Source organism: Heterocephalus glaber, unplaced genomic scaffold (genome assembly GCF_053883595.1).
Source record: "Heterocephalus glaber isolate CG9 unplaced genomic scaffold, H.glaber_assembly_v1.0 deba00001429, whole genome shotgun sequence".
Taxonomy (NCBI): Eukaryota; Metazoa; Chordata; class Mammalia; order Rodentia; family Bathyergidae; genus Heterocephalus; species Heterocephalus glaber.
Window position 1 is genome coordinate 12,223,510 of NW_028258294.1, and position 9,361 is coordinate 12,232,870.

Consider the following 9,361-nt stretch of genomic DNA (forward strand, 5'->3'; position numbering starts at 1 on the left):
TGATCAGATTACAGAAGGCAATGCAAGTTACTGCAAAGAATTTGGACAGCAAAGAGCTACTGAAGGTTCCTGGACAGGGATATGACAAGATGAAAGAAATTATTCCAGCAACAGCCATATTCAGGGTAGATTGGAGTCAAGACTCAGGAAGTTACTGCAGTTGTCCATGCATGAAGCAAAAAGGGAGATTAGATGGTTTCCATGGTAACTGAAAGGGAAAGATATGAAAATTATTTTGAAGGCAGAAACAACAGGACTTGATTACTGATTGGATATGACTGTATGGATGAGGCAGCAGTAAAAAATGACTCAGGGGTTTTGTATTTAGGAAGCTTTGACAATAAATCTGAAATAGGGATGGCTGCTTTGAGAGGGAAATAGTTTAAGACACGTTGAATTTCACATAATGATAGAATGTAAAAATAGAAATGCCCTCCATACATTTAAAAGGTCAACAGCAGGAGTTTCTTCATATATATATATATAAATTTTCCATGATTTTGATTTCACTTGAGGTTCTTCTTCTCAGAGACATTGGGAAATAAAGTCATTACTTCTTTATTTTTAGTAAGCTGTAAGGAAGGTCATAGTTACCATTATCAACTTTATCTTCAAATTATCACAAAGTATTAGTCAACATCTAATTTTGTTTGTCACTTTTGTTGACATAGTTCACAGTAACAAGTTCTGTACCCTTTAGAGATTTCCAATCTGAGATGGCAAACATTCACAGGATCAATATATAGAGAAACAGAGGAGAATAATAATCATTTAATAATACCTATCTAAATTAAAAGCAATATTCATACTCTACTGGAGGAAACAAGGGAAGAGGACAAACACTGTGCTAGATAAGACCATTACCAAATATTAGTGGCTAGAGATAAATAGAAAACTAGCTTGAATTCATTTTTTTGGGAATTCATTTTTTAAGTCAGCATCTCCTCAGAGATACTTAGAAAATGGATTCAAGATTCTGCTTATAATAATTATTATTATTTTCATTCATCTAGGACTGAAAAGCTTATTTATCTCATCTTCTCCTTGGATTCCAGGATTTGTGCAAGACCATGTAGCTATTCTAGAGGAAAACTGGACCCCAGACCCAAATACCTAATGTAACAGACTGAATGGTTTGAATGAAGATAAGAAAGGCCACAATGTTTCATGAGGTGATTTATCTGCCTTTAAAAAGTCGTAGAGAGAGCAGTTTCTCTACAAGCTCTCCTTTCCTGCCTTTTACAGAGATCCTTCTGCAAGGAGGATCTCAAGGGTGTTCTGCTCATCTCTCCCCATCATTTCACTTGGACACTCCCCGTTTACCTCAGTCTCTATGTTCCCAGATATCATCAAGACAAAGCTATCAGCTGAATAGAGGCCTGTGTGTGAGTACGAAAACAGCTATCTGTCATAGAGAGAAGGGTCAACTTTGAGCAAAGAGAGAGAAAAAAATGACATGCTTCCTCCCTTACTGCTGTGTATCATTTGTTTCTATTATAATTTAATGTTGTGGGTCAAAATCTGGGCTTGGATCCAAGTATTCTGGATCATGGTTTTGACCCATTGATAGACAAGATTTTAGACTTTCATGCCAGAGTCTGCTCTGCTGTTGAAGAAATTTGACAAAACCTTGTACAGATGTTGAGAATATTAAAAAGCCCAGTCAAGATGTTGAATAAAGGATACAGGCACCATGCATAAAGGCTGGTGGTACCGGTGGAGTCTCCATCCTCACTTTTAGAACAATATGGCCTAATTTAAGTTTCTCTGTAAAGTGTAGGCATCAAACATTCACTTTTTACTTACATAACATGTTTTCTTCAAGTTGCCTTTAAATTATTCACTATACTAAATAGAAGGACTTTTTAAAAAATGGATCTTTATCTTTTGCAGCTAACTCACTGTATGAAAGCTTGATTTTTTGCTACCCACACAGTTTCCTCTGGGACCTTAGCCTTGCCAGTATTCTATGACTCACTGCTTACTTTTCATAAAGAGATGTTAAATAGTGTCCCTGATTATATTGGAAATAGCAGATAAAAATATTCAAGGAAAAACTTTAACTAATGCAGTTAGATTTGAACTGTGCAACAGATTGACCATGTCTCCCTTTTCTCTTCTCTTTCTCTTTTGTTTTCTGCTTACTAGGCTGCTTCTCATAAACAAGGATTTATCAACTTCTTTCAGATAACTCTATTCTCTTTATTCCTCATTCACCACAATATTGATAGGGGGAGGAGGATGTCTTCAGTCTGCCTCTCCCATTTCTCTTATCCTTTAGTTGCCATTCTTCCCCATAGGACATTTTTTTCTTCTCCTATTTATTCTCTCCTTTCCTTAGCTAGGTCAATCAGGTGTCACTACTAGCCCCCAAATGAGTTACTCTCACTAGAGAATTATTTGACTTGTCACTGCCTTGATTGCAAAGATCCCTGAGATTTTCCAAGGATCAGAATTAAGGAAAATAAAGATACATAAGGTAATTCCAAGGTAGGTTTGAGAGCCAAAATGAAAGCAGCAAGAACTACTAAATTACAGTTAAGATAGTGGCTTCAAGATAGAGTGGTGGAAAAGAAAGAAAAATAACGCAGTGGACATAGATGCCATGTACTTTCAGGAGCTCTTTGTTGGAAGAGTTTTCCCAGGAGTCTCAGTTTCTGCTCATCTTGCAAACAGAGGCACAGGCTTCCTTTATTCTGGATTATCCCTTAGGAACATTTGGACAGAAAGTAGTGTTGGGAGATAGAATATTGATCTGCAGAGTAAAGGGCAGGCATATAATAGATTTGGGTTCCCTAATTTCCAAGTTTCTCTCCTGTCATACTGCCCACCACACACACAGATGTTACGTGGTCTCCTTCACATCATCTGTGGGGATTGAGGCTGAGGGAATTACCCTAGAAAGTTTCAGATACTCTGCCTAGTGCTATTACTCTGAGTAGCAGAGTCCCTTTTCTCTGACCCAGGAGTCTTGTGTCTTCTGCCAGCACCTATGAAATCAGCAGGCTAATGTATTAGCTTACCTGTGGGAAAAAAGCTGAGCCCTTCATAGCTCTTAACCCTATCCAGATATGATTTTTTAGACTGTCAGTAAGAATATTAGCCAGTTGGAAACTTGGAAGCTAAGATGTCTTCTTTATAAACATGCTGAAATAGTTAGCTACACCTCACCCTCAGTTCCCACTTCCATCTAGTCTAATAGACCTTCCTAACCTCAGTAATGATGGGCTCTAATGGCCCATTTATCCAGTGAAATGGATTCCTAAAACCCAATTACAGATTATAGCTTGTGTGCCAGGATTACATCTGCATATATTAATAGAAAAAGAAGTTGAGCAGCATATTAGAGCTGACTTTTCAATCACTTAATCAACAAATGCATCCTGAGTACGTTCTTACTACTGTGTTAAGTGCTACCTAAAGCAGTCTGTTCTTGAAGCATTTTAACTTCCTTCACTCCAATAAAGAAAAGCTTCACTATTAAAAGAACCTAAAAGCTCAAGCTCTCATTCAGGCAGTAACCAGTAGAAACATTTTAATATATAGAAAGTATTCTCTCTAATTTATCCCTCCTCCAAAAAAAGTAATCTCAAGACCCAGACTCAAAATCCTTTTGACTTTTGAAGACCTCTGACCTTCAGTGAACTCAAAGACTGAACAGTTCAAACCCACCTAGCTAACATCTTTGGGTACTGCTGATTGATAGTAATAATGAAATAAACCATCACTGTCATTTCCAGTTAATTTAATGTATAATGGTTATTAGTGGGGAGGAGAGAGAACCAAATCATAATGAAGCTTTAAGAGGTGGGAAAGGAGCCATGTGAATAAACACACACACGTGTATGCACACACACACATAAACAAATTTTTGCAGCAACTTAGAATTATGAGATTTTCTAAACAACTGTGCTGATATGAAAAATTTATTTTGCAATTCCACAGAAATGTATTTCATCACCTGTCTTCAATCCTTCTGAGCCACTGTGACCCCATTTCAGTTCAGAATTTAACCTCGGACACAACACAGAACTGACAGGTTCAATTTCAACTACAGTCTTTAGAGAGAGAAATTAGGAAATTGGATACAGCTTGATTACTGGGCACAAAGGGGATAACATGAACACTCCCTAAGTCCTACTACCAGGGTATGCAGCAACAAGCCACTAAAGTGGTTACTGGGGGCCAGGGATTTAGTTCAGTGGTTTCACCGCCTGCTGCGCAAGCGCAAGGACCCGAGTTCAATCCCCGGTATCGAAAAAAAAAAGTGGTAACTGGGTTATGAGGATAGGATAGACTTGCATTCTTACTATGGAGGTAAGAGAGCTCCAAAAACTGTTTTGCTTTCCGGGGCCTGCTCTAATATTCCTGGATTTTTTCTTTTTAGCAACACTGCCTGCTTTTTCGTATTGATTGTCCACTAGAAGAAGGGCTACAGAGATTCAGCAGATACAGAGATACAGTATGTCTCAAGCTACAGTGCTTGCCATCTTGGCCTCACTCCCACCATAGGATGAGAAAAGATTCTATCTCTGGGTTTGCATAAATGGATGGGCGAAAAACTGATTAAAGACTTCCATGCACACAAAAGAGTTGAAAGAATAAGCCTAATGTTAGTGACACTTTCAGAATGAAAGATTTTTGGGTAGTTGTTGCTCAGAAGTTGTTTTCTTCTCAAATAAAAGCCAGGGTTATTTCACTAACTACTCATACTGCCTCTGCTGAAGGACAGACTTGAAAAAAGAAGAGGCACAGGAGAGAGTTAATAACTAGAGCTTTCCAGGTAACTAGAGCTCTGGGCTGACTAGAAAAAAGAAGAAAGTCTCCAGAATTTCCAGAATTACACAGATTCAGGGTGTACTACATAGGAAAGGAAGTAATTAGAGCTAAAGAAATAACAGCTAGTAGAAGTTTATCTTAAAGGGTGAACACTAAGAAACTGTAGATAAGGAGCCTACACATTCTCAAGTAGTTTAAGGGCCATAGTCCAAGAAGTGACCACCGTGACACAGACCTATGGGGAGCATGGAATTTCATGTCACACAGAAGACACTAGAACAAAATCCTACAATCAGGTGGAAAGGTGAAGTGGGGAGTAGCTTAAAACTAGTGCATTCCTTGTTGTAGTTTTAATTATTCTCAGTCTTTTTTGTGCTCATTATAACATCCAATGTGAAACACTCTAGCATATATCATGATGACTAATTAACTGGCCTGAATCTTCCCAATGGACATCATAACCAAAAATTTTATGATCAGAGTAACAGTCCTTCCAGAATGCTGCTTCAGAAGAACTATTTCTATCTGGAATAGTAGTACTATATGTCATACTACTTAGTGGAAGGCTTAGGCTTGCAGAAATAGAGGCTGTAACTAACACACCCACCCCAAATCATGTTCTTCATCAACCTGCCATCTTTCTGCAATAACTCCCTTTGTTAAAGCAAGAATTGTGTTAAAATGCAATTAGAAGAAAGAGGTGATTAACAATTTTACCCCTTAGTTTCTACTTAAACACTGATGAAACCACTTCTTCAGATTAGCTAGCAAGGAATCTTGAATACAGTGAATATATTTTAAAAATTTGAAATTGGGTCAAGTGATTGGACATGTAAAAATATAATTACAAACTTCATAAGTTTCTGAAATCAAAAGAGCACCAGAAGTATCTACTCAGTTTCTATAGGCCTAAAACAGGCTTGTATTAATGGAGAAGGAGGTGGATGGGCAATAGATCCAAGTGGAAAAGAACAGTGTGCATCCATCAGGACCAAGGAGCACCACAGACTTCACAAGAGGACAGGAAGGTGGGCAAGAAAAAGGAATCCACCGAATCTGAATAATAAATTGTCATAGATCTGCTAGTGGCCCTAATGTTTTCTCTTAACTCTCAAAATTTTTGCTGCACTCTTCAGGGGAAAAAACCCAAAGGAAAAGTGGACAGATATAAAATATTCTACTTTCTTGAACTTATAATAAGGAGAGAGTGAGCATTGGATTCAACATTTCCTGAATCTCTACTCTGTATGAAGACCTGAGCCAGGTGTGCACCCTCCACCAGGCCAAGAACCAGCTGTAGAATACATTTTACCATAGCAACATGCCAGCAAGAACACCTCACGCCCCACTTACACTGAGATTTCTACTCTAAATGTTCCCAAGGTTCCTCTCAAACAGAAATAGACTTTTGTTCACACTTCCAAAACAGGTCTGTAGTTGTTGATTATTTATGTATTGCCGTAAAGTTTAGCAATATCATACATAAACCAAGCACTAAGAAATGAATAAGAGATCTCCAATGGGCATGCAAGCCTTTTCTCTGAAGGATTTCTATCTACCTGACATTTAGGCTGAGTAACTAACTCTCAATTCCATCAGCCAAAATGAGTTTTAACAGTGTCTTTAGGAAATAGTCTTTCCACTTACTGCCCTTCAAAACACTGTGAAAGAAATAAAGAGTTAAAATGAAAATGTTAAGTAATATACTAACCACAGTATGATGCTTCCTATTTGATGAGGATTTCAGGAAGGCACAGCTGCTCTGTGACCTCTGATCAGGCATTGCTGGCTGGAGAGCGCCACCTACTGAACCTCCCCTACTACTCTTTCTGCAATAGTCCCTTTGTTAACTCTAACCAACCCAACTACCAAGGGCCAACTCTAATATTAAGAGAGAAGAAAGAAGGGAAGATTGGAGCTTGAAAAAGAGAAGCATATTGGAAGGAAGACTTTGGATTTCCCTTTATCCCAAGACACCTGGTCCTATGGATACCTTAGGGAAAGATTAGACCTGACTGGATGTAAGGGTAAAAGCAGCTGGCACCAGAATTTCTTTAGCCCTGGTCATGCATATAAATAAGAAGTAGAGGCAAATGGAAGAAAGAAAATAAGAAACTAGAGAGACAGAGCAAAGGAGACACCAAGGAAAATAACTAAATTAGGAAAAAATCAGAAAAAGGGAGCCAGGCAGAAAGCAATAGAATAGTCTTCATTTTCTTTTCATTCCTTCCTCCTCTAAAAACATGGATTCCAGTTAACACCCAATTTTATTACAACACTCAGGCAAAAATTTACCTTTGGGAATGTCTGACCTAATCTTTTTACCTATTCTACCATTTTTAGAATTTAGCATTTTTGAGTGTTAGGAGTCACAAGAACTGTGGCTCTTTTTTAGCAACCACTTCTGCTAGGGATTTGCACTGTTGCTTGCATGTCTTTATTATTTGGTAGTTTTTGTGTTGTTTGCCGCATAGGCTAATGTTTCTTGCAGGCCAGCTCTGCTTTTGTCTGTCCTCTGCTTCCTGACCCACATCTTTTCTCACACTGCCTAATCTAACATCTTTCAGAGATGACATACAAGTACTGAGATAGAAACAGTTTATTTCTACCTAAAGGAGCACCATGAAGTGGAATCTACAAGTAACTCCTGGAAGGGCACTTACTGAGGATGTTGGGGAATAGAACTATCATTAGGTTGTCTAATCTTGTATTCTTAATGAAATATGAAGTTGAGAGAAGTTAAAACATTGCCCAAGATCAAACAGCAAGTAACAGGATGTAAACCTGTGATTCCCAAAGCCCATTCCCTTTCCCTGAATTACTCTGGAGCAGGGCTCTGATACTTCTGCCCTTCTAGGCTCACTGCAAGGGACATGCTCCCTACTTGTAGGACTTGACAGAACTGACCACACTACTAACATTGTTACATCTCTAGGTATTCTTTTTAAATAGGCTCTTGTACTTAAATTTGTTTAAGGTAAATGTGGTTGTGGCGTAACTACCTAGTAAGTAAAACTACCAAGTAAATGTTATAAAAGTGTTATGAGAGATCCTTTAGGAAGCATCTTAACAAAAATCCTGAGACCATCTGAAACAGATATTTTGTCTTCTCCCAGGAAGTAGATGACATCATTTTTTCTTACACAAAGTAAACTAAGGCAGCAGGGTACTGGTAAGAACTTAACAACCAGCTTTCTCAAGGGGTAAATCCTGACTTATAGTGTTTTCTAATTTCTGTGGCATAAATACTCCCACAACAGCCAACTTTAAGTTACCGCTGAAGGCAAAATTGGAAAAAGTTAAGCATAATCAGCTCTTTTGGGCACACACAAGCTGTCTCCAGCATACCACAGGACTGAGGTCCATGCATACACTATAGAGATGAGACTACATGTGCACACACCCACAAGGAGCCTACAGCAGGTAACATGACTGAGTGGCAGGGTAAGAGTCAAGAGTGTCAGTTCTGGAGCCAGATTACATGTATATCTCAAAAGCCCAAATTTGCCATTACTAACTGGGAACTTGGAAGAATAATTTTAATATTTTTGAAACAGTCTTCAATAAACCAGGGGTAGTAAAGTGCTAACCTCATAAGGTTATTGCAAGAATTAAATGAACTGACAACCAGGGCCCCATCCAGACACCAGAAGCTTGGATGCACAGGCCCTAGCCAAAGACTCACCTGGAAAACAGCTGTGCAGTTGCATAAGCCAAACCCAGAGGCCCACCCAGATACCTTCACTAAGTGCATGCAGCCCCAGACAGAAGCCTGCATGGACAACAGCAACTTGGATGCACAGCCCTCAGCCAAAGGCCCTCCCAGGCAACAGCTACACAGGTGGTCAGGCCCCAGACAGAGGATTGCCCAGATACCATCCCTAAGTGTGTGCAGGCCCCACTCAGAACCCCACCTAGAGCACAGGTATCCAGAAGACCACCATTCTGAACCCAGGAATTGGCTCAGTGGTCAGCAGCAGAGAGAAGGCCTCTCTGAGGCTTGCTGAGAATTGAAGCTCATTGGGCAAGCAGAGTCACCTCAACAAAGGTGCAACAGTCTGAATCTGTTGAAATGAGAAGACATGTAAACACGTTTCAAAACCAGACTCAGATCACCTAAGGAAACCCCAAAGGGCAACTGAGATTGAACAATCTGATATTCAACCACCTGCACTCACTGAACTGGCAAAAAAAGAGGAACTGGAAAAAAAGAAATCAGAAATAATTTCTCAGATAACAACAGAGATTGTGTCCATAGTGCAAGGCATGATTAATAACTCTAGAGCTGACACAGATTTTAAAAAATAGAGGAGCTGAGGTACATCATGGAATGCCAGCATAGGAAACAAGTAGAATCCATAAAACAGATGCAAACAGATTTCCAGGAGATTAAAAACTGAATTGATAGTTTATGCACCAGAATGAGCCAATGAGAAGATAGACTATCAGATATATAAGACAGGATTGCAATTAGTAATCAGGAAAACAAAAATTTCTCAAAAATAGTAAGGGAACACAAAAAATCAATTCAGCAGCTGCTAGACAATACAAAGAAGAATAACATAACACTGATTGCAGTCAA